This window comes from Macaca thibetana, chromosome 6 (genome assembly GCF_024542745.1).
Source record: "Macaca thibetana thibetana isolate TM-01 chromosome 6, ASM2454274v1, whole genome shotgun sequence".
Classification (NCBI taxonomy): domain Eukaryota; kingdom Metazoa; phylum Chordata; class Mammalia; order Primates; family Cercopithecidae; genus Macaca; species Macaca thibetana.
The window spans coordinates 19,872,059-19,899,605 of NC_065583.1; the positions used below are offsets into that span (position 1 = coordinate 19,872,059).

Genomic DNA, 27,547 nt, shown 5'->3' on the forward strand with positions numbered 1-27,547 from the left:
TAAAAATTAATATTTATTTAAATGCACTATTCTGGGGCTTAATGTCTATTTTTTTGGATTACAGTATTGTCAAAATAATGTAGGAGGCAGAACTGGGAGAACTCATTGTATACATCAAGTTATTTCTGCCTAGCGCTCTCATAAGTTACATGAAGGAAAAGATGGTTGACTCAATTAGATGTAATTTCCTTTATGCTTTAAAATTCTGGGGAAAGTAATCTACGTGGCCTATATTCATATTTGTGAAAACACAGATTTCATTAAAGTATGCCAAGCAATAATACCTATATATTTGAGATTATAAGCCCAAATAAACTTACACATATAAACAATATAGCAAATCCTGCATTGTTAGATTTATTCCATCTAGCTACATTCCTTATGTTTTCTAAGCAGTTTTGTTATCCAAATTAATTCCTGACTTATAGATTCAGAGAAATATCTCTGTATGAATTTCTGATGTCTAATTTTACTTACAATCCTTGAGCCAAAACTTAGAATTGCCTCACTGGGAAATTTCCATTCCTTTCCTAACTCTCAGCCCCATCTAAATGGATACCTACTTGTGCATTTCGTCCTTTAAAAGTGGGCAAAGATGATGAACTGTGATTGAGTAATGTGCTCAACTAATTAATACACGTGTTTTAGTCCCTCATTCCATTTGTTTCACTGTTTTCATTCAAAGCCATCTTCTTGAAGTTCTGTGGATTGACCAATTTCCTAGCTTCTTTTTTTTTCTTACCAGTAAATGTCTTTTCTAATTCAAAAATGCAAATTTATAAGTATACTTGCCTGCTTTTTAGCATTTTGCCATTTTTCAAACTGTGCCTGAACTTAGCCCATAAATATATGCTTTAGCATACATGAATCTCAGAAACCTCATCACCAGCCCAGGTCACAACCAGCCCACTGTGATCTCACTGCTTCCGAACTTACAGCATAACACTCTCAGTAATTAATCATTCATGCTTGTGACATTTCCCATAATGTATATTTAACATTTCATAGTTTTATAATTTGCCAGTGTATCCATGCCCTAGCCATCTCAATTAAATTGCAAGTCTCTTGAGTCAGATTTCACGTCAGTCCTGCAGAATGAATCGTAAACAAAGAAAATGTGTGTTGATTCATTATTTGATTGATTGTATCCATGTAGATTGAAATAAGTCAAACAGTATATACAATAAAAGGTTAAAAATGTCTTTCCACAGATCAAGTTTTCTTGAGTATGTTAGTGTTTAGAATTAATTGTGAGAGTTCTCAACAAAGTGTCCACAGATTTCTTTACCTTTGTCTACAAAATCAAGAACAAGAACAAAGTATAAAATGACATGTGACAGACAGTGTCCTTTACTCCATTAACTGACTTGCTATGCTTGCAGTCCCAATTTTCCTACATATAAGTAGATGCATTTCCTAAAATATTGTCCAGTGAACTTAATAGTGTAAATTCAATAATGGGACGAAGGGTCAAATAAGTTTGAGAAAACCTAGTATAAACAACATTAAATAGGTTTCTTTTCTGTAAAAATCCACTGAGCTTTTAATATCTTTGTGTCTATTGTGATATCCAAAGGGATGGGACAAAAAATATGGTATACTGCTTAACCTAAGTCTGTGTAATCCTGTTTTTTTGTTTGCTTGTTTTTTGTTTTTTGGGGTTTTTTTTTTTGGTTTTTGTTTTGTTTTGTTTTGTTTTTTGCATCTTCTGAAATCTGTATTCCATGGTGTTACTGTTGAAAACTCTGAAGTAGAAATTCCAGGCATATCTAATATAATGTATAGTGTTTGGAAATGGATTATCAGTTGCAATGGACCATTTCTTAGGCTGAGGGCAAGAGTCCAATATTAACTTGAGTTTGATCGTTCATTTGTTTAGTGCTTAGTTTAACAGCATAGGAAAGATTCTTCGATTTTCCTGTTTCTTATATCGCCATTTCCTCACATTATGTTAATGATGTTTATGTACTATGCTACCATAAGATTGCTTTTCTAAAATTAATTTCATTTACCAACTGGCTTTTAGGAATCTTTATTGTCTTGTTTTCTTCCACTGCATAGTGATATCCTCTGCAGATTGCATAAGCATGTCCATTTGTATTGGATAATAGTCTTAAAGACAGCAGATGTATATCAAAATTCTACCCCCAGTCATTAGCTAAGTGATGTAATTTGCCACTTTTCTTTCTAAATTTGTTTCCCCTCCATACAAAGTTGTATGAAGATCTTAAAAGTATATAAAAGTTATTAGTAAATCACAAAATAATTTGCATATGCGTACTGTTATTTTATGTAATCTTAGTAATTAATTTCTTCTATGTTTCGTATTTTATTTAATAAGAAACTGTTAATAGCAGTTAAGTCTGGTGAGTAAAACGGAGGGTGCTAAAAACAAAAGAAAACTTCTACATTATGCTTCTATGTATCCTTGTAAATTTTATTTTTTACTCTAAAAATATTTTTCCAAAAATGTATTTTTAAAAATATTATCTCAAACCTAATTCCATCATGGTATCAGTTTATTTCAGGTAACACAAGCCTAAAGCCATACATTTAAAAAACATGGAAGTTGCAAGAGCAGAACTAAGTATTGATCAATATGTTGAAGCCTCTTCAGTTGTTTACAACTCTATACTAAAAAGGGTGAGCTAGTCCCATATCCAAAAGTAATGTACAAATGATCTGCCAAGGCATATTCCTCATCCTTGTACATCCTTCATGCGGGAAGGCAGTGTCCTCTCTATTATTTCTTTTATGGATTTGACAAAAACATTTATCATGCCTTTTGTATTGTATTATGAGAGCATCATTTTTTAAAGGAAGTTCTCTTATATCTCACATTCAGATGCTAATCATTTGTGCCCTTCTTTGCTTTTGAAAACAGATCAAACGAAAGTCCATTAGCAAATTATTTTCTTTAGACTCTAGGGAAAACTTGAATAACACTTTCAGAGACTTGTGGATCTTCCAGGAGAAATAGTTACAAAGGTAGCGCTGTTCATGGAACAGTAAATTAGTCAAAATTTAATTTTCTACTGAATATTTTTAAGATAAGTGACATCTTCTTTTGTTTACTAAGAGACAGATTGTATTTCTCATAGTAGTAATAAACTTTTTCTACATGTTTGTTTTCACTGCTTTAGAGAACTATAGAAATAAAATCTTCCTTATTGCTCAAGTGAAAAAATTGGCTTATGTTTTGTCCAGGTTAACAAGAAGAAAATTGATAGGAAGGTTTGTCCAAGTGTATGAGCATTTTTATGTATGAAAGGGCAATAGTGGTCAAAATATATGTAGCTCTGGATGAACGTTTGTGCATGTTCCTTTTAAGCACTAAAATTGGGAATCTCAAGATGACCAGGATGCTTGAACTTCCTCTATTTTATTTCTTTATTTTATTTTATTTTATTTTGAGACAGAATCTCACTCTGTTGCCCAGGCTGGATTGCAGTGGCACAATCTTGGCTCACTGCAACCTCTGCCTCCCGGGTTCAAGCAATTCTCCTGCCTCAGCATTCCAAGTAGCTGAGATTACCTGCTCCTGCCACCACACTCCACTAATTATTATTATTATTATTTTTTGTATTTTTAGTGGAGATGAGGTTTCACCATGTTGGCCAGGTTCATCTCGAACTGACCTCAAGTGATCTGCCCGCCTTTGCCTCCCAAAATGCTAGGATCACACACGTGAGCCACCACGCCTGACCATCCTCTATTTTAATAATAGTTTGTTTTTTCAACTGTCTTTGGCCTTTAACTTTTTCCACCTTTTTCATTTCTATGAGTTTCAGAAGACATTTGGTGTAAAAGTGATGAGAGCTTTATTAGACTTTATGATTTTTTTAATATACATAAGGTAAAACTCCTACAAGAATTTCTCAAAATTGGGGCTTAATTATGAGATACCAAATGAGCAGTTATCATTTTAGGGCTTCAGAAATCTGACCTTAAGAAGAGATCTACAGAGTTCTTACCTTTACCTTGCCTTACAGAGCTCTTATGAAGAAGAGGTATAGAGTTTTTACCACTTAAAGACAGTCATTCCAAAGTCCTCCTCACCTTGGTTCAGGCTTACTACTGGACAATTGCAGTCCTTGAACACATATCTCTAATTCTTGATTTTCCTATTCTGTGTCCTCCTTTCTTCTTCCTTTGCTCCATCCCACATCCTTTCTGTAACCAACACATATGCTTCTTTCAATGAACTCAAAATAAAATTCTAAGTCCCCAACCTACTGATGGACCCTCCCATTGGCGAAGGGCATTCCAAAGTTAACCTGAAAAACTAGTTCAGGCCATAATTGGAAGTTGGGGTTGGACCTGCCTCATTATACCATTGTCCCATTGGAATTCAGGCACAGCTGACTAGCATTAACATTACACAGGACTTTAAGGTTGATAGAACAGACTCATTCAGTCTGATAAGACGCATTTACAATCTAGTCTCTCTGCAGCCTGCTACCTGGAGGCTCTCTCTGCATAATAAGAACCTTGGTCTTCACAACCCCTTATCTTAACCTAGATGTTCCCTTCTATTGATTGTAGGTCTTGAGATAAACTCTTTCAACCAACTGCCAACCAGAAAATGTTTGAATCTGCCTCTGACCTGGAAGCAATACCCCCTCCTGTTGTCTCGACCACATTTCTGACCTGACCACCTTGAGCACGTGTTCTCAGCATCTCCTAAAATTGTGTCACAGGCCACTGGTCACTCATATTTGGCACAGAATAAATCTCTTGAAATATTTTACAGTTTGACTCTTTTCATCAACATTTGCTTGTGTTACCAGTACCCACTCCCCACGGCCCAGTTCTTCCAATTCCTGCCCTACTGCAGGATAAAGCGAAGATTTAAAACATGTGATGCCCCTCTAGAGTTTGACCTTCTTGATCTCGTTAGAATTATTTCTTATTCATGATCTACTCAAGGGCTGCCAAACACACCCCACATTTTTCTGATTTCATCACTTTGCTATCTTTGGCTCGTGATCCAGACCCTTCAGTCTCTACCTTCACACATATACCTTTAATTCCTGAGAATTTCCACTCTTTTCTTCTCCGTGAAGGAATACCCTAATAGACCCTTACTCCTTCACTTCCTCTATCACAACAGACTTTACTCATAATCCCTGTGATTTCTTCATCATATTTATTCACATTTGTTTTTCAAGTTATTAAATAAGTAATGTTTATTTCCACAAGGTCAGAGAATATATCAATCTTATTCACTTCTATATGATCAGCACCCAACAGTTGACACATAGTGACAATAAGTAAATGTGTATTGAATGAAGAAATATTTCCAGTTGTAAATGATATATGCCTTCTCTAAATCATATTGGATCACTCATACACATTCATTATATACTGCCTGACAGAGTAGTTTTATCATTCATAAATGTAATAAATATATTCTGAACTTCTTCCTTTTGCTAAGGACTCTGAAAGTATTGATCGTCAATCAACATGGATCTCACCTGATTTATTTATTTATTTATTTTTTGCAATCTAGTGGAGAATAAAGGTCTTGTAAATATTTCTAATACAGAATAAAAAATGGCAAACACTACAGAAGTGGTACAAATAAAGCAGTATCAGAACTAGGGAGATTTGAGAAGACAATGCTATAGCTTATACAAGTTTAAATGATAAATGAAAGAACTCATTCAGAGATAAAGACCTAATTTGCATACATGCCACCATTCTAATTAAATTGGAAAGCAGAGAATTTGTTTAATGCACCCTTATATCCCTTATACAATTGTGTCTGTCCCAATGCCTAGGATCCAACATTTTACATACCAAACATCCACAATTATCAAATAAGCATAAAATACAGATGTATTTATTCTGATTTATGACTTCAACAAGTGTTTGTTAGCATCTCACATATGCTGGGTCTTAAGAATACAATGGAAGACAAGAACTCTGCTCTCAAAAATTTTCTCGTATGTTTTCATGGGAAGACTAAGAGTTAAGTAACAATTGTAACAAAATTTTTCTTTCAACATCCTCTATACAGATGAGCTAATTTTGAGGTTGGAAAAGAGACACTAAAATCAATTATACCATATTTTGAAAGATTTATTTATTGACATACAAAGTGGTTTATCATGTCTCTGGATACAGAAAATACGCAAATTTATCAAAACTAAATTATTTTACAAATGTAAAATACTGTATGTCAATGAATATTAAAGCAAAGTGATCACCTTTATATTAAAAGCTAACATAAGCAGAATATGTCTGCTTTGTCATTGCAGATTTATTTGTATCTGTCTCTAACATTTTGACTCACAGGTCATTCTATGATCTGACAGTGGAAGAACAGATTAAAATATATGATTTAACTCTCCCAAAACAAACAAAAAATTAGATCCTTCTAAACTTCATAGCAGTAATTATAGATCTTTTATAAATTAAAAAAAATCTCATTTTAAGCTGAAAACATGTCCTTGAACAGGAGGAATTCTCTAAAATTTCAATTCAGAAGATATTTACAAATATCCCATACTTGATTACAAAACATATTACAATTTTAGGTAACTATCGCAGAATTTTCTCAGAGTTCTTTACACTTGTAACCAGAAAACAAGATCCATAATGTAAAATAGATGAAAACACATCAAACAGATATAAGTAGAGACATAATAATTCTGTTAGGTAACATGACGCATGTTATTTTCATTTTTTTATTTTTGAGACAGAGTCTTGCTCTGTCACCCAGGATGTAGTGCAGTGGCATGAACTCAGCTCACTGCAGCCTGGACCTCCTGGGCCCAAGCAATGCTCCTGCCTCAGCCTCCTGAGTAGCTGGGAGCACTGGCATGAGCCACCATGCCCAGCTAATTTTTATATATTTTTGTAGAGTCAGGGATCTCACTATGTTGTCCAGGCTAGTCTGGAATTCCTGTCCTCAAGCAATTGTCCCACCTTGAACTTCCAAAGTGCTATGATTATAAGCATAAGCCACTGCATCACCCTTTTTGTTTGTGTTTTACTGTACAAACACCACCATTAGAAAATCAATTTTAAACATAATATTATTAGATTTTCAGCTCTTTGTATAAATTCTTACTTGTATAAACTAGAAGCAGAGAGTCTAATCTTAGAATCTGATTGATTTATCCTAAAGTATTACAGCAATAAGCTTTCTGATTGTGACTCACTAGCAATGTAATCTTTTTTTTTTTTTTTTTTTAAGTGAAAGAAAATTTGCAGGAGATGATGCTGAAGAGGTAATCAGGGGCTAGATTATACAGGACATTATAAACTATGGCAAAAATAAAACAAATACTTTTTATTTGGATTAATGGGGAGACAATGAATGCATTTAAGTGAGGTTTACATGATCAAAAGTGTTTACAAAGACCAAGTCTATCAACATCGTGAGGAATAGATTTTAGAAGCACAAGCCTAAATTAGGAAGACCAACTTGAATGATTTTGAAGGAAGCCCAGACAGTATAGTTTGTAGAGACAGAATTTAAGGAACAGTATCCACAAACTTGGTCCTGGAATTGTTAAAGGAGACAGGCAACTAAAGCAGTAAGTCAAGGATGACTCTGATGATTGGGCAACTGACTATATTGATGGAGGTGTCATTTGTGGTTAGGCAATTAGAAGAAGAAAATTAGCATTGCCTCCACAATCATCTTAAAACATTTATGAATTGAGAATATTGTCTATTACACACACCCCTCAAATTACCATTCTTCACGTTATGTTATATAACTCATTTGTATCATATACGGTGTATACAAAAGAACCTTTAAAATAATAAAATGAAAAAGAAAATCTGTGGACTGAAACTACATTTGAGCTTATTGTGAAATTCTTTCTTTCTTTTTTTGCACATAAGGACTTTTCAAGTTCTGTCAAGTTCACAGTTGCCTTGATGTTAACAAATGTATGATCAATCTCCATTTTTTTCTGTCTCAATTTGTATAGATTCAATATAGATTCATCAAATTCTCGGTTCTTCTCTCTGAAGTCTCCAAACTACTTTTAATCAAATTCAGTGAATTTAACACTTATAGTATTGAATATTTCAGCTTCAGAAATTCCATTCAGTTCTACTTTATAACTTCTACTCATCTCTTCATTCTGTTCAACTTTTCCTTCATTTCCATGCATTGCTATATATATGTACACACACATATATATTTATATACACACACATATACATATATGTATATGTGTGTGCATATATATATATATCCTTTATATGTAGCAATAGCTAGCTCATATTTCTCCTGCTTCTTGACATAACAATTTTATAGGAGATGCTAGACAATTTGAGAGAGCTGTATTTTGTTCTGATTTTTTATATATCCATACACTTTATTCTTGCTGGCACTTAAGTTATTTGCGGGACATCTGGATCCTTTTGAAACTTGGTTTATGTCTTGTTGTGGTAGATCTCTTACAGCCTCCGCTCTAGGGATAGCTTAGTCCTGGTCAAAAGGCATGATAATCTGTGGTCTTTCCTTAAGGGCCAAAGCGTTTAACAAAGCTTTCCTTCTGTGGCTGTTTCAGACTTAAATTATTCCATGTCTGAGTGAATTATTGTTTTCATTGACAGCTCCCATCTTTTTTTTGCCCCCATACTGGAGAGTTTCACTCAAGGATCCTTGAGTAGATCTATGATTTTTCTCTGCATAGCTCCATCTTCTCTGTTCCTCTGATCACTAGTATCAGCTGCCTCAGGCTTATCAAACTCCAATTTCTAGCTACTAAATTTAATAATTTGCTATTTTTTGCTTGGTTTTCCTATTCTTTTACTGTGACTCAGAGAGTACCTTCAGAAAGCAAGGGTAATTATAAGGCTTGCTTCATTTTTTTTTCTCCATTTTCAGACCCTGCAGTCTTATGCAGCATGTTGATCAATGTCTGAAAGCACTTGATTCTTATATTTTATCTACTTTTTCATTTTCCATTATGGGACATCATGTCTAGCTCTTGCTATTTCATCAAAGCTAGAAATGTCACACCTAACTTTAAATGACACCTAGAGTCCTGATATGGTTCAGCTGTGTCCCAGACAAATCTCATCTTGAATTCCCATGTGTTGTGGGAGGGACTCAGTGGGAGGTAAATGAATCATGGGGGCAGGTCTTTCCTGTGCTGTTCTCATGATAGTGAATAAGTTTCACAAGATTTGATGGCTTCATAAGGCGGAATTTCCTTGCACAAGCTCTCTGTTTTTGCCTGCTGCCATCCACGTAAGCTGTGACTTGCTCCTCCTTGCCTTCCACCATGATTGTGAGGCTTCCTCAGCCACGTGGAACTGTTAGTCCAATAAACTCTTTTTCCTGTATACATTATGCAGTCTCAGGTATGTCTTTATCAGCAGCATGAAAACGGATTAATACAAGTCCCGATTGCTTGTTTGGTCTGGGAATATGATGTGATTCTCTGATTATTATTTTGTTCACTAATAAATATGAATCTGGAAGATGCTATCATGTGTTCACCAAAAAATGTTTCACTTGTCTCCTTCTATAATTGCAGTAAGAAATGGCCACACGACTCTCTTCTGGCTAAACAGATTATGGATAGAAGTTATGGTGACCACTTTGAGGCTTATCCCATAAAATGCTGCTCTAAAGTCCTCTACCCATTTCCTGTCCCTGTCCATTGAATAAATGCAGAATAATCAAAGGACACACAAAATAGGCACACAAAATGGAAGACTAGTGAAAAACACTCATGTTGGATGAGTACAATAAGCTATGTAATTCTCTGAAATTTTAGAGTTTCAGCACATCGTCTACTTGAAGGAATAATAATTACAATAATAATATCTACACATCATATTATTTTCATGACAATGCAATTAAATAAAATTAGAAAACATATTAAAATAAACATATTAAGTGCCTATTAAAGATACCTTTTGTTGTTGTTACTATTATTCTCATTAATCCTACTATAGATCTTACAATTTTTAGTAAAGTCACAATATGTATTTCAAATTAAGATTAGCAGGCCAGATAGTATTTCATAAAGTAAATGCAAAAAAATGCACTGAATTATATATTCATCCATACGTGTGCAAATATATGTAGATTTTAAGATCTTACCACATTTTTATATTGATTTCGAATGGCAAATTTATTAAATAAATAGAAATGTATTAAAAATAGGAGCTTGTAAGGCTAGTATAGATGGGTTCATAAAAACCATCATACTCTTTGCTATGCCTAATCAATGATATGTTCTGCCATTAGAGACTGGGGCCTGAATGGCTTCTCAGACTTACTATGTATACTCAACTTGACGAGAACAATCATCTAGAATCACAAGCTGAGAATTCCATGCTGTTGAAACTATCGAAAGTAATAGTAAATCGACTACAATGACCTGTGAGCAGAGAGAAATAATTATTTCTTCTTCTATCTCCAGGCTTTCTCCTTGAGGTGTATTTTCTGTTATTAGAAATTAAGTAGACCTTAAATGTCACTTGAATTCCTCATCTCAGCACTGCACTTGCATGGTTAAGCCTCTATAAGAGTTAGCAATGATCTGAGGTTGCTCTTAATGAGAGCTGTGTTTAAGTCAAATCAGGGTGAAGTGGGTGTTTATGAAGGTGGCAGTTACTTTAACATTCAGATTAAACAGGTTGCGTGGTCTCTTATGCAAGGTACAGGGTGCCATTGCTCATTGTGGTATGTTCCAGGTCCTATCTGATTCATTGCAGTTCCCCCAACAAATGAACATCTTGAACATACTGTGAAAGCATAGCTGACACAATTACTTACTGTTTGTAATATGGTAAAAATCATGTATTTATGAGCCAAATTACCAAAGTAAGTAGTTCATAGTGATGTTTCCCAGATTGGCATTTTATTTATTAGTGGTTTCATACTTTTAGTTTAAGAAAAAAATTTTTTAAAAATTGTTGCTCAGTATTTGTTTATATCTTAGTAAACTGTTCATGCCAACAAGCTCAGATAACAAGTTTTTACTCTTCATACCTTAGACAAAAGATGAACATTTTTCTATTGACTAGAGAAACACTTTCTAACTTTGGTGACCCCTGGTAAATACCTAGAAAACTGACATGTCTCTTAGGAGTCACTGAAATGGAAACATGTGAAGAGCAGGTCACAGATATGAACACTTCAGGTTAATCATGTAACTATTTCACAGGGTGCTTGGAATATACATGTAAAAATAATGATGCACTGAAGACAATGTGTGTCTTTCAATTTATGTAGAACAATAAAATATACATATCACATCTATTATATATAAATTGTGTGTGTGTATATAACAGTAAAACAATAAATAATATAAATAGTATAAGAATATTGTAATGGATCCTATTTGAAGGGCTTAACAAAATTATCTAGTTCGAAAATGATTTGCAGTTCTCCTGATTGTGTCTCTACCTCTCTTTTTCTTTTTCTAAAAATCTATAGAACCAGAGCCAATCAATTGTCTAGCAGCTAGGAGGTTTTCTTCACCACAGAACTATGGCTCTCTTCCTTCGGGTTTAAGGATCTTTCAATTTGGTAAGTCTTCACTGTCTAATAAACATTTAACAACTTCCTACCACGGGCAGGCCCTCTCTAGGGGCTGGGAAGACAATGGTAAAGAAAGACAGGCCGGGCATAGCGGTTCAGGCCTGTAATCCCAATACTTTGGGAGGCCAAGGAGGCAGGATAACTTGAGCCCAGGAGTTCAAGACAAGCCTGAACAATATAGTGAGACTTTACTAAAAAAAAAATTAGCCAGGCATAGTGACACACACCGATAGTCCCAGCTACACAGGGAACTGAGGTGGAAGACTGCTTGAGTCAGGGAGTTTTAGGCTGCAGTGAACTGTGATCACTCCACTGCACTTCAGCCTGGGTAACAGAATGAGACCTTGTTTCAAGAAAAAATAAAATGAAATAAAATAAATTTTTTGAAAAAACATGCAGATTTCCTGCTCTCCTGGAAGGTGTAGGCCAATGGAAGAGATGTTAGCTTAATGAAATCACCAAAATATGTAAACTAGCACATATGATAAACTGCTATAAGGGGGTCTGGTATGTGGTCATGTGAGAATGTAGAATAGGCAAATTTGTCTGTATAAGGACAGTTAGAAAACACTTTCTTCTTTAGAAATGCACAATTTATTTAAAATCTACATAAAATAATTAATTTGGTAAAGAATAAAACAAAAGTTTTCTAAGCACAGCAAACATACATGTACAATTTATTTTATGGACCTGGAAATTAATTTCCTTCACATAGAATGAATTTTTTCTTAACAAAAATCAGGACCTCTACTTGTCTTATTTTTGTAAACCTAAATGGGGAAAGCAAAATGAAAATGAAGCCTCAATTCTGCTAGAAAGCATGCATATTTTTTATTAGTCAATATTGTTTGCTTTAAAGATGAAGTTAAATTTTGACATGTAGGTTTCCCCTGGAAATAATTAATGTATTTCCTTTTTTACATCTATTTGATTTGAACTTCTCTATTTTGAAGACAACAGTATTAATACCATAGTTCACAAAGTTAGCAAACAAAATAAAAATTGTCAAAAGTTTTGTTGCTTGACATTGATATTCATGCATTAATGAACAACAAGATTCTACAGCACGCATTGAGGGAATTTGAACTGGAGTATTTCATTTGCTTACCAGATCATCTTTAGCAAGTTTCAAGTCATTAATACTTTGAGATATAGTAAAGGAAGAGAAATCACAAATCAACTTTCAAGTCACCTAAGAATAATTAACCCTCAGATAAGTTTAACACTACTCTAATGTGCTTGTTTTTAACTGCAGAGAAATCAGCTGTGTTTGCTACTAAGAAGCACCTCCTACAACACAGGGAAATCCAGTAACAGTTGGCATCAATACTCCATTGTTAAATGGCAGATAGGTGAGGTAGCCACCTGCTTAGGTAGCACTTGAGGTGACTGATTGGATGACCTTGCATCATACAATAAAATTTATTTTATTTTTATGGCTCAAGTTATTTACTAAACAATCTGAGTAATTGATGAATTTCTCATTGTCAAACTATTTTGCAATCTGGACATTTTTCTTCTCCAGAAAGTGAAGCTGATGCCTGAATTTCATTCAAATTCCCTAAGATTTATTGCTATGAACTATGAAGCCATACCTCTTCCACATATATATAATATATATATATTTGCCATATATAAAAATATATGGCAATGTATTTGCCAATATATAATTGGTGACTTTTAAGCCAGTGGAAAATAATTGAGGATTGATGGCAGTATCCTTTATATCCATTGATACCCACAGGTTACAATGACAAAAGAGTTTCTTGTCCAAGAGTAGCAAACCAAATTTGTTGTCAAGATCACAGATGGCATACACTTTTCTTACAGTCAAAACTTTGCTTGACAAAGAAACTCTTCACCACTTCAAAAGCCTCAATTGCCTTTGCAGTTTTCCGAAGGAGTTCATAAAAATTGAATTTTTGATGCTGTTAGCATGCATCATATAATATGCAACAGCATATTATAGAGGAAAACAAAAGTTTATTGCACTAAGGGACGTCAGTAGATATTTTTCGTAGTTGAATGATGAAAGAAAATGGTGTCATTGTAATTCCTCCATGCCCAGCATCAGTCTCAAAATGTCAGCAGACACATAATGGATGTCATCAGTTATTGGAGGTGTGCTTCAATTTTCTTCCTCTGCTCAAAGCCACAAACTAGATTAATTCATACACCTAAGTCTACTAAGGTCCCACCTGTCATGGGTCCCGCTGTGACAAGGCAATAAACCGTGAAGTGTAATTCAAGTCAAAGTTTTTCGATTGGAAAAAAACCCAGGTGTTAGTACGTTACCAGCAAATTCCAGACTGAGACTCTATCTCTCCAAAAATGATTCCCAACATCTAATGTATTTCTCAGGATAGGAAAAGGCAAAGGGCTTCTTCAGGTTTTATTACCTCAGACTTCCACTTTCAGGAAACTTGCTACAGAATAAGCTTCATTTCTTATGTGTTCATTTACATTAAGAAATCAAACTAGAGGCTGGGCATGGTGGCTCATGCCTATAATCTCAGCACTTTGAGAAGCCTAGGTAGGCTGTCATATTTTTCAGTTTAACTTTGCAGAGAAACTGATCTTGTAATCTTAAAGTTAAAATGAGCCTCTGAAGGTAAATTAATATAATCAAGGATATTTCTCAATGCAGTGGTTGCTTCCTTATTGTATTTACAACAGTGTTTTTTTCTGGACTCTGACACTTTTTTTAGTGTTAACTGGCTAAACACATTTATGATGAGCATTATAATCAAACTCATTATTTTCATTGTCAGTAATGTGCCAAGTACGATACAACTGCTATGTCAAACTCTATTTATATCTGCTTTTTTACGTATACATGTCTATTCACTGAGTGGGGAAGAAAGAGATAGAAAGAAGACGACCCCACAGTTACTGTTATCTTCACCTAAAAGTAAGGAAACTAAGGCTGTATCTACTCAAAAAGCCTTAAGGCCTCTTACCCTAAAGTAGTTATTCATGTTCCCAAAAACGTGTATATTGTGATTTATACATGAATTTATATTTTCCAATTGACATCATAATTTCAGATTTAATAAATCACTGTTTCTAAATCCTTTATAGCATCTAACATTTCAAATTCAATTTGCTGTGGACACCAGTCCCCTTTTTATATATGTATAAATTTTTTGTGGCTAAATTAGGAAAGTCTGTATTACAAAATTCCAAATAATTCAATAGAAAATCCACTTACTTTTTAAAAAACCAAACCAAGTTCTTAAAAACTGCATACCAGTATAGAAAAAAAAATTAATTATTTAAATAAATCTGGTTATACAATCTGTTAGTAAATTGAATTTTCTTATCACATGAATCACAGCTACTATCTATTGTTTATCAACACCCATTTTCTAATCACTGTGTGTGTGTGTATGCTATATATATATATGCTATATATATATATATATAGCATAATAGTTTTATTTTACATTCTCAACTATTCTATGAGGTAAATACTCTTATTTCCATTTTACAGATGAGAGAATGGAGGTTACAGATATTACGTAATTTGGCCAACACTACAAAAGTGGGTATTTTACAGAGATAAATGAGTATTTGAAGCTGGATATGACTAATTCAAAATCAGAGATCTTAAACCATTCCTTTGATCCCTTAGAAAATATATCTATTAAGTTATGCTTATATTTATAGCACAAAAAGTATAGCTGGCCGGGTGTGGTGGCTTACGCCTGTAATCCCAACACTTTGGGAGGCCAAGGCAGGGGGATCACCTGAGGTCAGGAGTTCGAGATCAGCCTGCCCAACAGGGCAAAACCCTATCTCTACTAAAAATACAAAAACTTATCTGGACTTGGTGGTGGGCGCCTGTAATCCCAGCTACGTGGGAGGCTTATGTAGGAGAATCACTTGAACTTGGGAGGCTGAGGTTGCAGTAAGCCAAGATTGCACCACTGCACTCCAGCCTGAGTGACAAGAATGAAACTCCGCCAAAAAGAAAAAAAAAAAAAAAAACGCCTAGGGATGCTATAGTTAACGCTATCTTTAAAAATTAAGAATTTGCTAGTGTTTCATTTTCAATAAACTTAAAATTAAAGACTATTGGCTGGTATTGCCTGGGTTCTAGAAGATGTTTGGGGTATTGCCAACATAGGAATCGTTTCTTTTGGTTGTTTGTCTTTGCTTTACATTCTATCAGGGCCATTCATCTACTTACTCTATAGGCAACTTTAGAAAATCTATTATGTTCTTTCCTAGACCCAAAAGATTAAATGATGAATATGATAAACAGGTTTGTGCCCTCATGGAATTTGCTACCTGGATATAAAACTAAACTAATTACAAACATATTAAAATAGTATTTTCTCACATGGTGTTTGAGTTTCCTAAAATATGAATGTTCAGAGAAAAGTCAATAATTCATGATTCCTACACATTTTACTATAATTAATCAGAAATTTACTAACTGGGTCTCTTAAATTAGAGCTCACTTATTAACTAAAAGTCTCTTTTAAAAGTATATTCAGGCATCCTCCTAATAGTACATAGTATGCACTTGGAAATTTTGCCTCTTTACCCTGCCTGAAACAGTTATGTTGCAAATGAGCCTCTCTCAAGATCAACCTAAATAAAAGGTATATGATTTAAGAGTCCATTATTAATCAACTTTACTTGAAATCACACTTTTTGGAAAAAAGAAAAACTATTTACAATTATAGGCATCATGTGCTTATTAGTCTATCATTTTCAAATTTAAAAAAAATTCTTTTCTACTAATTACTTATAATTTATGCCAGGCAGAGGGCAGGTTTCTTTCCCTAAGGCTATCCCCAAAATACTTAACTGCATTTACCAGAATACTCTGAACGCAGTTTTCCTTTTGTGTTTCTCAGATCTTAGTATGAACTATTTGGCAAACAAATGGATTCCATCTAGGCTACTATTTAAATTACTAAAAATCCAGAACAACTCATGGGATTTGCAAAGAAATCCAACTTAGCACAATACTGTATCTTAGGCATGAAGAGAGGGGCTCCAGAGGCTGGAGACGTGGAAAATATAGTGATGCTGGTCAAGGGGAACAAACTTGCAATTATAAGATGAATAAATTCTGGAGACCTAATGTATTACATGGTGCCTCTACTTAATAAAAATATACTTGAAGTTTGCCAAGTGAATAGATTTTCAGTATTCTCATCACAAAAAAGGTAAGTATGTAAGTTGATAGATGTGTTAATTAGCTTGATTGTGGCAATCATTTTGCAGTGTATACCTGTATAAAAACATCACGTTGTATAGTTTGAACATATACAATTTTATTTATCAGTTATACCTCAATAAAACTAAGAAAGAGGAAGTGGCCTGGCTTAAAAAACAACAGGTGATAAATTAAAAATACTTCTTTAAGGTTCATTTCCTTTTTCTATTATTTTGAGTTACTAAAATACATCATTTTGGGTGGTCAATAATATGACAATAAAAATAACTTTTCAGTAGTTATAGTAAACCAGAGTATTCAACAACGAGCCAGCATCAATGTATGGTTTGTAGTCAAGCTCAGTCTTAGGTCTCCTGACTTAAAGCTCTTTTCTTTTTGATTCATGGGTTAAGTCCAAATTTAGATTTTTAAAATTTTTGACATACTTTGTTTGAGTAGCTACAAAATACTATGAAAAATGTAATTAAATAGTAAAGCGTGTTTTATTTCTGTCATGTTTGCTTTAGAAGATAAATGCATTGCTTCTAATGTCTCAAAATTAGGAGGTAGAGAAGGGACCAAAAAAAAAAAAATCAAGTTTAAAAACTTCTCTTCCTTTTACTATACTCATGACTGACATTGCAAGCAAGCCTTATGAAATATGTCAGTATAGTACAGGAGGACAGTACCGATCCATTTGAGTTGGCAGGAAAGCTGAAATTTCTTTGAAAATTCCTGTGTAAATGGATTATCGTTCTAAGATCTCCTGGATGTTTTTGTCTCCCTTAACGGAGCAAACCTTAAGGAGATAATTTCACGAGAAAGGCAAAATTTATATTGGTTTTGAATCTTCCAAGTTTTCTTCACCAAAACTTACAGTCAGAGTCCCAGAGTTGGAGATGGTATCAACAACTTTGATTCCCATCACCACGAAGTATGACGTCCTTCTTTGATTTGTATGTGCCTGTTTCAAACCACAGAAATGTGTGGGCCTTTTCTATACAAAAACTTTATACCTGGGGATAGAGACCTCTTCTCCCTGGAGCATTCATTTCTTTAAGGTGAATACATTCAGATCCTTTGGGGTTCTTAATAGAGTATTCATTCTAGAGTTTTCCCTATTTGAGATTCTCTAACCTGAACACATTTGAATTTGTCACTGTTAATTTTTAGTTATGGAGCCCAAAATATCTTGTATATTACTTTCTCAGGAGCTATGCAGTAGTCTCTCAATCAGAAAAAAATAAAAAAAGAAAAAGAAAAAAAAGTGAAAACATTGTTTTAAAACTTATCTCAGAGAATACTTGTCTTAACTTAGTTAAAAGTACATTTTCACTTACTTTTTTCTTCAATAAGAGGAAAATCTCATTTTTTTTTCTTTTACTATTCCCTAAAAAGCCTCATCTAACTATGCTTCCTGTCTACTCCTCTGAACTCATCTCTTCCACGTTAGTAACGTAGTTTGTTTATTCATTTCATTTGTATCTCTTCACCACTAAAATTCCCTGAAAGAGTGTCTTTTTTCTTCTCTTTCTCTATCTTATTTCCTTTTTCCATCCTTAGAGCTGGCTTTTTACAATGCATAGTCTCTTCACTATCCAGGATTCCCTGACCTTCCTGACCTTGGTCAATATGTGCAGGGTAAGTTTCCCCTCCATTCCTCTAGGAAACTCCCGTTAATTCCATGGGTACAGGTTTTTTGTTTTGTTTTGATTTTATTTTTTTCAAATGTCCTTTCCAATCACTCTTCAGCCACCCTTTCTTGAAGGGTAAACTTTTCCCCTTGCAATCTTTGTGACCAAGCTCGGGGCTTGTTATCAGAGAAACTGGTCAAAGTCACCTGTCATTATTCTGAGATGCCTATAGAAGTTTAATATTAAAGTAGTCTACATTGTGCAGGCAAGGCAGAGCACCTTTATATTTCACACACACCCACATACATGAAATAACCTATTGTGTTTTTTTTTTCATTAGTAAACCTAAGTGTTCTCCAAACAGTATATTGAGACACACAAGTTGACACTGTAGCAACTTAATTGATCAGAAGCAATTTTAAACAAAATAGAATAGAAATGAAAGAAACATGATTGCAGCAGACATAGCAAAGGGAAATATACATATGTATATGTAAGTGTATACCGGGTTGTCATATAAAATGCATTTTAATAATGTATCACGCTGAAAAATATTTTAAAGCCACTAGTTTAGCCAGTTACTTTGGAACACCTGTACTAATTTTGCATGTCTCTTTTGCTTCTAAGATTTTATAGTTCTGATAGGGACCCAGATTCTCCCCGTAGCTCCAAAGTTAGACAACTTGGAATCTAAAACAGTAACATGCTGAGATGCAAACATCTCAAGATGCTCTCTTTCTCGAATAGTCTAAGGTATATGTGACTCAGAAAAAACATAATCCACATTTACCCTTCGTGCTATTTCCTGTGGTGAAGCATTTTCTGGAAGATTCTTGTAAACCTGGGTTAAATATATCCCTATAAGATAAACTTGAAATAGCACCATGCTTACTTCTGTACACATTAACTTCATGATAACAAAACATTTGTCCAAGTTCCCAAAAACTTGCTTTTGCCTTTGTCTTTTTCAGCTCACTCTGAGATCCACAAGAGAACAGTACTGTAAGGGGGAAGGGACTATGAACACAACAGTTTCTCACTTAAGAGTGGAAATATTCAATTCATTTGGAAGCAAAAACCCCAACTGTGGTTATGTTATTCATATGCCCATTGAATTTGCCTTTTTCTTGAATTTAATTTTATGTAGAATCCATGTAAATATGTTACGTATATTACAAAGTATGTAATATATGTGTAAATACATTATAAAGTCCTTCGTAATGTAATGACTTAAAGAAATAACATCCTTCCACACCAAGCAACAAAAGTGTAGCTCTGTTCTTACCCTACTACTCAATATAATTCATGCAGCATCACACTTCAGTGTGTAACAGTTTAACACAACACCCAACACTAGAGTAGAATTTCTTCAAAAAGTGGCAGGTGAGGAACAAAGGGCAGAAACATGATGCATTTCTTACTAAAAGCTTAAGTACTTGCTTTTTGAATTAAAATAGACTATCCTGCTTGTCTCTTCATGTCAGGATAGATGCTTAATTTTTCTGTATAGTGTGGATTTAATGTAAAATGGACCCATGGAGTCCGAAATCTTTGATATTTGTTATTCATTTCTTTTGCAAAATCTCATGTCCTGGAGAGACACATTCCATTTAGAAATTTGGATTCTGCAGTTAAATTCTCTACTTTTCAGAGTATCACACATCTTATTTTTAGTAAGTGAGGCTAATCTATGTGATTATCTCCTCCCTCCCTTTCTTCATTTTTTCTTCCCTCCTCCCCATTCCCAACCTTGGAATTTCTGCCACTTACCAGCGTGTTGAGATGCCTCTCACACTTGCAGAGCTGTTATGAGCTGCGGAAAGGAAAGAAATAGCAGGTGTAGACTGGGAGGGTGCGGTGTGAAGATTCTGTAGAGAAGATGGAGCTTACAGGAAACTCAGAAATGAGACTGGTAAATGCTAGCCCAGACTTTGCTCTACATAAAAAGTAAGTCAGTATGGAGAAAAGTCCAGTGCAGAAAAATCTCATGAAATACACATTTTCATACCACCAGCTCTCATTTGCTTAAAGGCTAAAATTCTTCTCCTTGTAATTGTATACTATTTCTGAGCGGTCCAGGGTTGATACTCACTTGTCCTCAGGAGCAGGTCATTCACTATGATAGCCTGGTTCTACTCCCAAACTGTTGCTGCTGTTGCAAAGTCCCACATAAAGATCTGCAGCATTTAGTGATCATCCCACTATCCACCTTCATAAACTCAGTGAAAAATACCCCCATTCCACTTTCCTACTTCAACCCAAGCATGGAGGAAGCCCTTTGCTTCCATCCACTACATTGTGGAAGAGTCCAGGCTCTTCTTTCTTATGATAATTAACTTAAAGCTTGAGATAATGTCATGAAAGCTTAACACATAGATGAAGTTTCAGCTTCTCCCCAGGATCTCTACCTGGGCTGTTTCTCTGCATTGCTCCAAGCAATCCCCAGGGGAAGCACATCCCCAGGGGAAGCTCAACCCCCACTCCTGCCATGGGAAATACTGTAGGAATCTCCATGCTTTGAAGCATAATTTGGCTCATACCCATAGAGAAGAGGAAGTTTAATCTCACTACAACATGAAGCTTTCCTCCTGACTTTCATTTTTCTGCCACATGACTGACATGTTCTCAAGATATCTGACAATGAAAAAACTTCATCTTTCTAAGAAAAAGCTCAATCCTATACATAGTCATTCACACAATTTTCTGGCATTACTGCTTCCACTGGAATTCTGATTTAACCCAGCTTAAATAAAAATATCTGTGGAATGTCAAAGGTACTACTTACAGGTAGCCCCAAAGAAGCTAATGCAAACTCCTTTTCAATGTCAAGCTTGGAAACACTGGGGAATCCAGATGCCCCGCAGTTTATCCAGCTGGAATCCACTAATACGGAATTTATGGATGTTATGGAGCAGCTAGTTTGGTCTTATTCTGTCCTCAAACCATGAGAAGTATTTTTAATTTATTCTTTAAATTAAAATGTATAGAAATATTAAAAATGTGTTTCAAGAGATATGTAGTCTAATAAATATACGTATTTTTTCTCAGCCCTTGTTTAAACAACCCATATCCTCACGATGTAACACCTTAGTCATTCAGGCAGAATTTTAAGGAATAGCCACTTGACAACATTTCTTTTTGAGCGGAGTCTTGCTCTGTCGCCCAGACTGGAGTGCAGTGGCGCATTCTCGGCTCACCGCAAGCTCCGCCTCCCGGGTGTACGCCATTCTCCTGCCTCAGCCTCCCGAGTAGCTGGGACTACAGGCGCCCGCAAATTTTTTTGTTTGTTTGTTTTTTGTTTTTTTGGTTTTTTTTTTTGTATTTTTAGTAGAGACGGGGTTTCACCATGTTAGCCAGGATGGTCTTGATCTCCTGACCTCGTGATCTGCCCCCCTCAGACTCCCAAAGTGCTGGGATTACAGGCGTGAGTCACCGCACCTGGCCTTGACAACATTTTTAAATGAGGCTGAATTTTACTTACTTAGAAATGTCAAACTTTTAATATTAAATTATTTTAAATTGAAATAATGGCCAGCCAATACGTTTCAAATGAATTAATCCTGGATTCTCATTTTGATTTGTCTCAACCCAGTAAATCAAGGAAATAACTCTTATGACTTACGACAAAGTTGTAGATTCTTATCAAGTGTAAATTATCTTTGCTGTGGAGAATCAAAGAAATAGCATGGATTAATGGAACCCTCCCCCAAGGAAATCCAGCAGTCACATTTTTGCCAATAAACTTATATAAACTGCCAAGAAGTAGCCAGAGTGATTGATTAAATATTGATTTTTTCTGTACTCTAATAAAAAAGTATAGAAAATGCTTAAGAATAGTTAGAAGAAAAGTAAAAAAGGCTGACTATACGTGCTTGTGCACGCACACACACATACACGCAATACACACATTTTAGTGGGAGAGAGTCCTTGTTCTTTAAGTTAGCTATTGAATACAAATTAACACAAACTCTCAACATAAATATTTGGCAATGTTGTTATACTGTTAGCATGTTTCAGACTTTTCAACCAAGAAATACGTGTCCAAAATATTCTTAAGGAAATCATTGCAATTGCGGGCAAAGACTTAGCAACGAAAAGAATTATAGCATCTATAATTTCCATTAGAGCAGAATATATATTTCCAATGCCTTACACTCAGTGGACAGTAAAGATATTTAATGTATATGTAAATGGATAAATAAGTGAATACTCTCAAAAAAAAAGAAATCTCTAGACTAAGTTATATTATATATGGAAGAAATACTAATGAATAAAAAAGTCATAGTAAAAAAATCACGGAAAAAATACAACACGCTTACAAACACAAATAAAATATCACAACATATGTCAATAAGACTTCTAAAAAGAGAAAACAGAGACGATAGGCTAAGGCCAATATCAAAAGAGATAATGGTTTTGATGATCCAGAATGGATGAAAACTAGAAAGAAAAGTCAATGAAAGCAAATCCATATGTGCATAAAATTTAAATATTTAAAAATGAAACTGTCATTAGTAAGAGATGATATGATTTTCAACAAATAAAGTCAACAGAAGTTATAGACAAAAAAGCAAAACAAATAAGAGATCCAAGTAAAATCACTGTATGCAAGATCCATATACAAAAATAAATTTGGTTCCTATAAAAGTAAGGAAGAAATTAAATAATTAAGTTTTAAAATGTATTCTTTCAGATAGCACAAATATATAAGATACCCATACAGGATACATCTTACAAAGTATGCACAAAATTCTTTTTAAGAAAATTATATAACTTTATTTATATGAATAAAAGTAGATATAAGCAAATTGGGAAATGTGTTCATGGAAGGAAGGATCCTAAATCTTAAATTTGTTAACTCTTCACCAATTACCCCAAATGTATTTCAAGTACAATCTCAAAGATTTTGTCAAAAAAAATTAGACATGGCCAGGTGCAGTAGCTCACATCTGTATCCCAGAACTTTGGGAGGCTGAGGCAGGTGGATCACTTGAGGTCAGGAGTTTGAGACCAACTTGGCTAACGTGGCGAAATCCAATTTCTACTAAAACTACAAAAATTAGCCGGGTATGATGGCAGGCCCCTGTAATCCCAGGAACTTGGGAGGCTGAGGCAGGATAATTGAATTGCTTGAACCTGGGAGGTGGAGGTTGCAGTGTGCTGAGATTGTGCCTCTGCACTCCAGCCTGGGCAACAGAGCAAGGCTCTGTCTCACAAACAAACAAAACACAAAACAAAAGTAGACACGCTAAAAACCAAGATTATTTGGAAGAAGAAAACAATGGGGAATTGTCCTACTATATACTAGTTTTTATCATAAAATATTATTTTTTCTTAAACAATGTACCAGTAGTGCAATGACAAGAAGGTAGACCAGTAGGATTTAGGACAGACACACACACACACACAAAAACACACATTTAGTTACTTGGCATAGGGGTACATTAAAGACATGTACAGAGAGGATAAAGCGTGCAAAAAGTTATGCAGAAAAATTGCAAACCATAAAGAACAAAAAGATAAAACTAGATTTGTATCTCCCACCAAATACAATGACCATTTATGGATGGATTAATAACATCATTGTGCTTGAGAGTTTATTTAAATATTACTTTTGAGAAACACAAGAGCAAATTATTATGCTCTCAGTATAGGAAACAATTTGTAAATAAGAGATTAAAATCATAAACCATAAAATAAAATGTCTGTATGTCAAAACAAATTGAAAATTCAATCCACATACAGAGACTGATATTTGCAAATCATTAAACTGAAAAGAATTTGAACTCAGAAATAAGAATAACTACAAATCAAAAAGATAATTCAATAGAAAAATAGATACATTATATGAAACATACAATTGACCTTAAACAACAAATGAATATGAAATTATGTCAAACCACATTAGTAATTTTAAAAGTGACAATTTAAAGAAAAATTGTATACATCAGTTTGGCAAAATAATGTACCTGAAACCTTAAATTTGGATGGAATATTGGGGGGAAAGTTTATCTTATACCTTACTAATACATTTGTCCAATATATTATTGGCCAATTGATACAACCCCTTTCAAAAGACATTTGGTAATAACAGTTTGAAATAAATTTACTCACGATAGAGCAATTTTACTTTAATGGTGTCTCTTGTAGAAAAACAGTAAAGAACTTGCAAGATTAGACAGTTACAAAGATGTTCATTTACACAGTGCTTGATATATTGAAAGAGTGGAAATACATTAAGTATAACTCAGTAGGAGCCTGAAAAAAATCAAAATATGGTTTATTAATACAATGAAATATGACACAGAAGCTTAAATAAACTATATCTGCATGAGTACATGTCATAAAATGTTATTTATTCAATATTTTAAAATGCACAAAGTAGTAATGAATGTGGTTGGTGGATTCACATATATGTAGAAAAATTATCAAAATAAATGTCTGGAGGTGATAGTCTACAACTCCAGTGATGTTACATGAAGGCAGCAAGAGGAAAATTAGGGGAGCCAAAAACTCTAGCTTGATTTCAAATAAAAAAAATTATCTGTTACATGATTTTACATTATTTTAGATAAGACTGATGTTTTACAACTAATTTTTAGTTAAAATTTAATTTTAAAAACTAAATAGTGAAAGGCAAAGGGATGAAAGCACTGGAGTATTTAATCACTTTATAATATCAGAGTCACCAATTATAGATAGGACTAAAAAAATCACAGAACCTCCTTCCAAGGGAGAGGCTCTTCTTTGCAGCGTGCATGCGAACATGATTTACCTCATAGAGACACAGATCAACTCTTTGGAGGAATAAGCCACAAAGGATAGCTTTTCTACAATCAGCTGAATATGGTCGCAAGATTGCAATCGTGTTTGCTGAGTATTTTGGCCAGGATTACCTACAGACAAGCTTACTTTTATCCTTAGCTTTAATACTGTTTTACAGTTAATACTGGTCCACAGGCAACGGTAGCACAGGTGACAGGAGAGAAGATATTATTAACTATCAATTCCACCCACTCTTCTCGATTACAATGTTTTAATATCAATATGTTTCTTTTTTTTTTTTTTTTTTTTTTTTTTTTTTTTTGAGACGGAGTCTCACTCTGCCACCCAGGCTGGAGTGCAGTGGCCGGATCTCAGCTCACTGCAAGCTCCGCCTCCCGGGTTCACGCCATTCTCCTGCCTCAGCCTCCCGAGTAGTTGGGACTACAGGCGCCCGCCACCTCGCCCGGCTAGTTTTTTGTATTTTTTAGTAGAGACGGGGTTTCACCGTGTCAGCCAGGATGGTCTCGATCTCCTGACCTCGTGATCCGCCCGTCTCGGCCTCCCAAAGTGCTGGGATTACAGGCTTGAGCCACCGCGCCCGGCCCAATATGTTTCTTTAGGTGTGTATTCCTGTGCAACAAACTACCACAAAGTGTATTGACTTAAAACAACCACAATTTCATTATTCTGATGATTCCTGGGTTGAAACTTCAGACAGGGCTTATCAGAGACTGCTTAGTGCATTCCACGTGTTGACTATGAGGACAAGATAGCTTTTTCATTCACACCTCTGGAACCTCAGCAAGAATCACTCAAACAACCAGGAGCCAGCTGGAGACACTTCACTGAGGTCATACGTCTGAGGCCTTGATTCTTCCTATCTACTGGGTTTCCTGGTCCACCTCCATGTGTCCTCACGGACTCTGCCCTCCCCATGCCTTGCATGTCATCCCCCAGCAGCGTAGCCAGAATTCTTACATAGTAGCTCAAGGCTGCCAAGATTACTAAAGCAGATACTTTCAGACTGTTTTAGATTCAGACCTTGAACTGAGATGGGGTCATCTGTGTCCCATTTCATTGGCTAAAGTGAGTAACCAGTCCAGTACAGGTTCAACATGAAAGAGGACTATATAAAAGGATACATTTCAGAACACATCACGAAGAGCTTTCTGGGAAACTCAGCTATTCGTTGTGTGATATAAAGAATATGATGACAGTAACTTTGTTTTCCTCTTCTTCTTCATTTCTAGTTATTCTCATTTTTCCATATAGAGAAATTGAAATCTCAGTTAATTAAGGGATAAATCTCCAAGTTTTTACCAGATTTGGACTTAAGATTTTCCTGGTTCACTTAATGATCAGAGAGTCGGGGGGGTCATGATCTTTCCATGACTGCCTCTGTTGCAGTCTGTGTCAGCCCAACCATTCCTCTGTGAGTATCAACACCAGAGGGTGTGCCATGATTTGCTTCTAAATCAACGTCTCAGCTATAACCCTAATCCTCTGTAGACCTGTGAAAACATTTTTCTGTATTACAGTAGGCTGAGGGAAACTGCTCCAGTACTCACCTGGATTACATGGGGTTTTTGCCCCTGTGTTCCCAATCTACCCTGGAATTCTAACATTCTTGTTTCTATGACCAGACTCTGAAATTGATAAAATCAGAAGTTGAAACCTCTTTCAGGGAACCCTCAAGATAGACCCATAATCTAGTTTACTTCCTTGAACCTCCCATACCATAATCAACAATCAACATATTTTTTATCTGTCCTAATAAAGGGTGAAGCAGGAAGTTCTGTTTCTGACTCTATATATTATCTATGCCTCAGTTTCTATCACCTTTCAATCGAAGTTTTGTCCTAAGGAAAACCCCTATTGGCATGGAGATTTATTCATCTACAAGGAAAAAGTCGTGAATGGCTTAGAAGAAATGAAATATATCTTATAGAGAACAGATCTGGAATAAACAGGTTGCACTGCAGGTTTTACCTGTCTGTATGGATAGAACCTGTGCTGTCCAACATGGGAGCCACTAAATACAAGCGGTTACTGAGCATTTAAAATGTGTCCTGTGCGAATTACAAAGTGTTGTAAGTATAAAATTCACACCAGATCTCAAAGAATTAATATGACAAACATATATCCTAACTTCATATTGATTACTTGTTGAAATAATATTTTAGACATATTGGGTTAAGTAAAGTGTATGATTAAAATAAATTTCACCTGTTCCTTTTTATTTTTCTAATTTGGACAGTACGGTATTTAAAATTGCATATGCAGCTCATAGTTATGGCTTGCATCACATTTCTATCAAACAGTAATGGAGCATAAAACAAAGGATATGATAAACCACAGTACATTGCAGCAGAAGTCAACTCGTATAGAAGAGCCAGAAGCTTACCTCCCATTCCTTTCCTCACAGCATGGTACTACCCCAGACAC

At 34.9% G+C, this 27,547-nt stretch overlaps 1 long non-coding RNA gene across 1 annotated transcript in view; it reads left to right on the forward strand.

The window, feature by feature from the left end:
* LOC126956051 (uncharacterized) overlaps window positions 1–27,203 on the forward strand; it is an 86,161-nt gene extending 58,958 nt beyond the window's left edge. The window contains exons 3-5 of the long non-coding RNA XR_007726226.1: window positions 11,426–11,518; window positions 18,267–18,344; window positions 25,723–27,203. This is a non-coding gene — a long non-coding RNA (uncharacterized LOC126956051). The remainder of the gene's footprint in view (window positions 1–11,425; window positions 11,519–18,266; window positions 18,345–25,722) is intronic.
* Window positions 27,204–27,547: the final 344 nt, after the last annotated feature.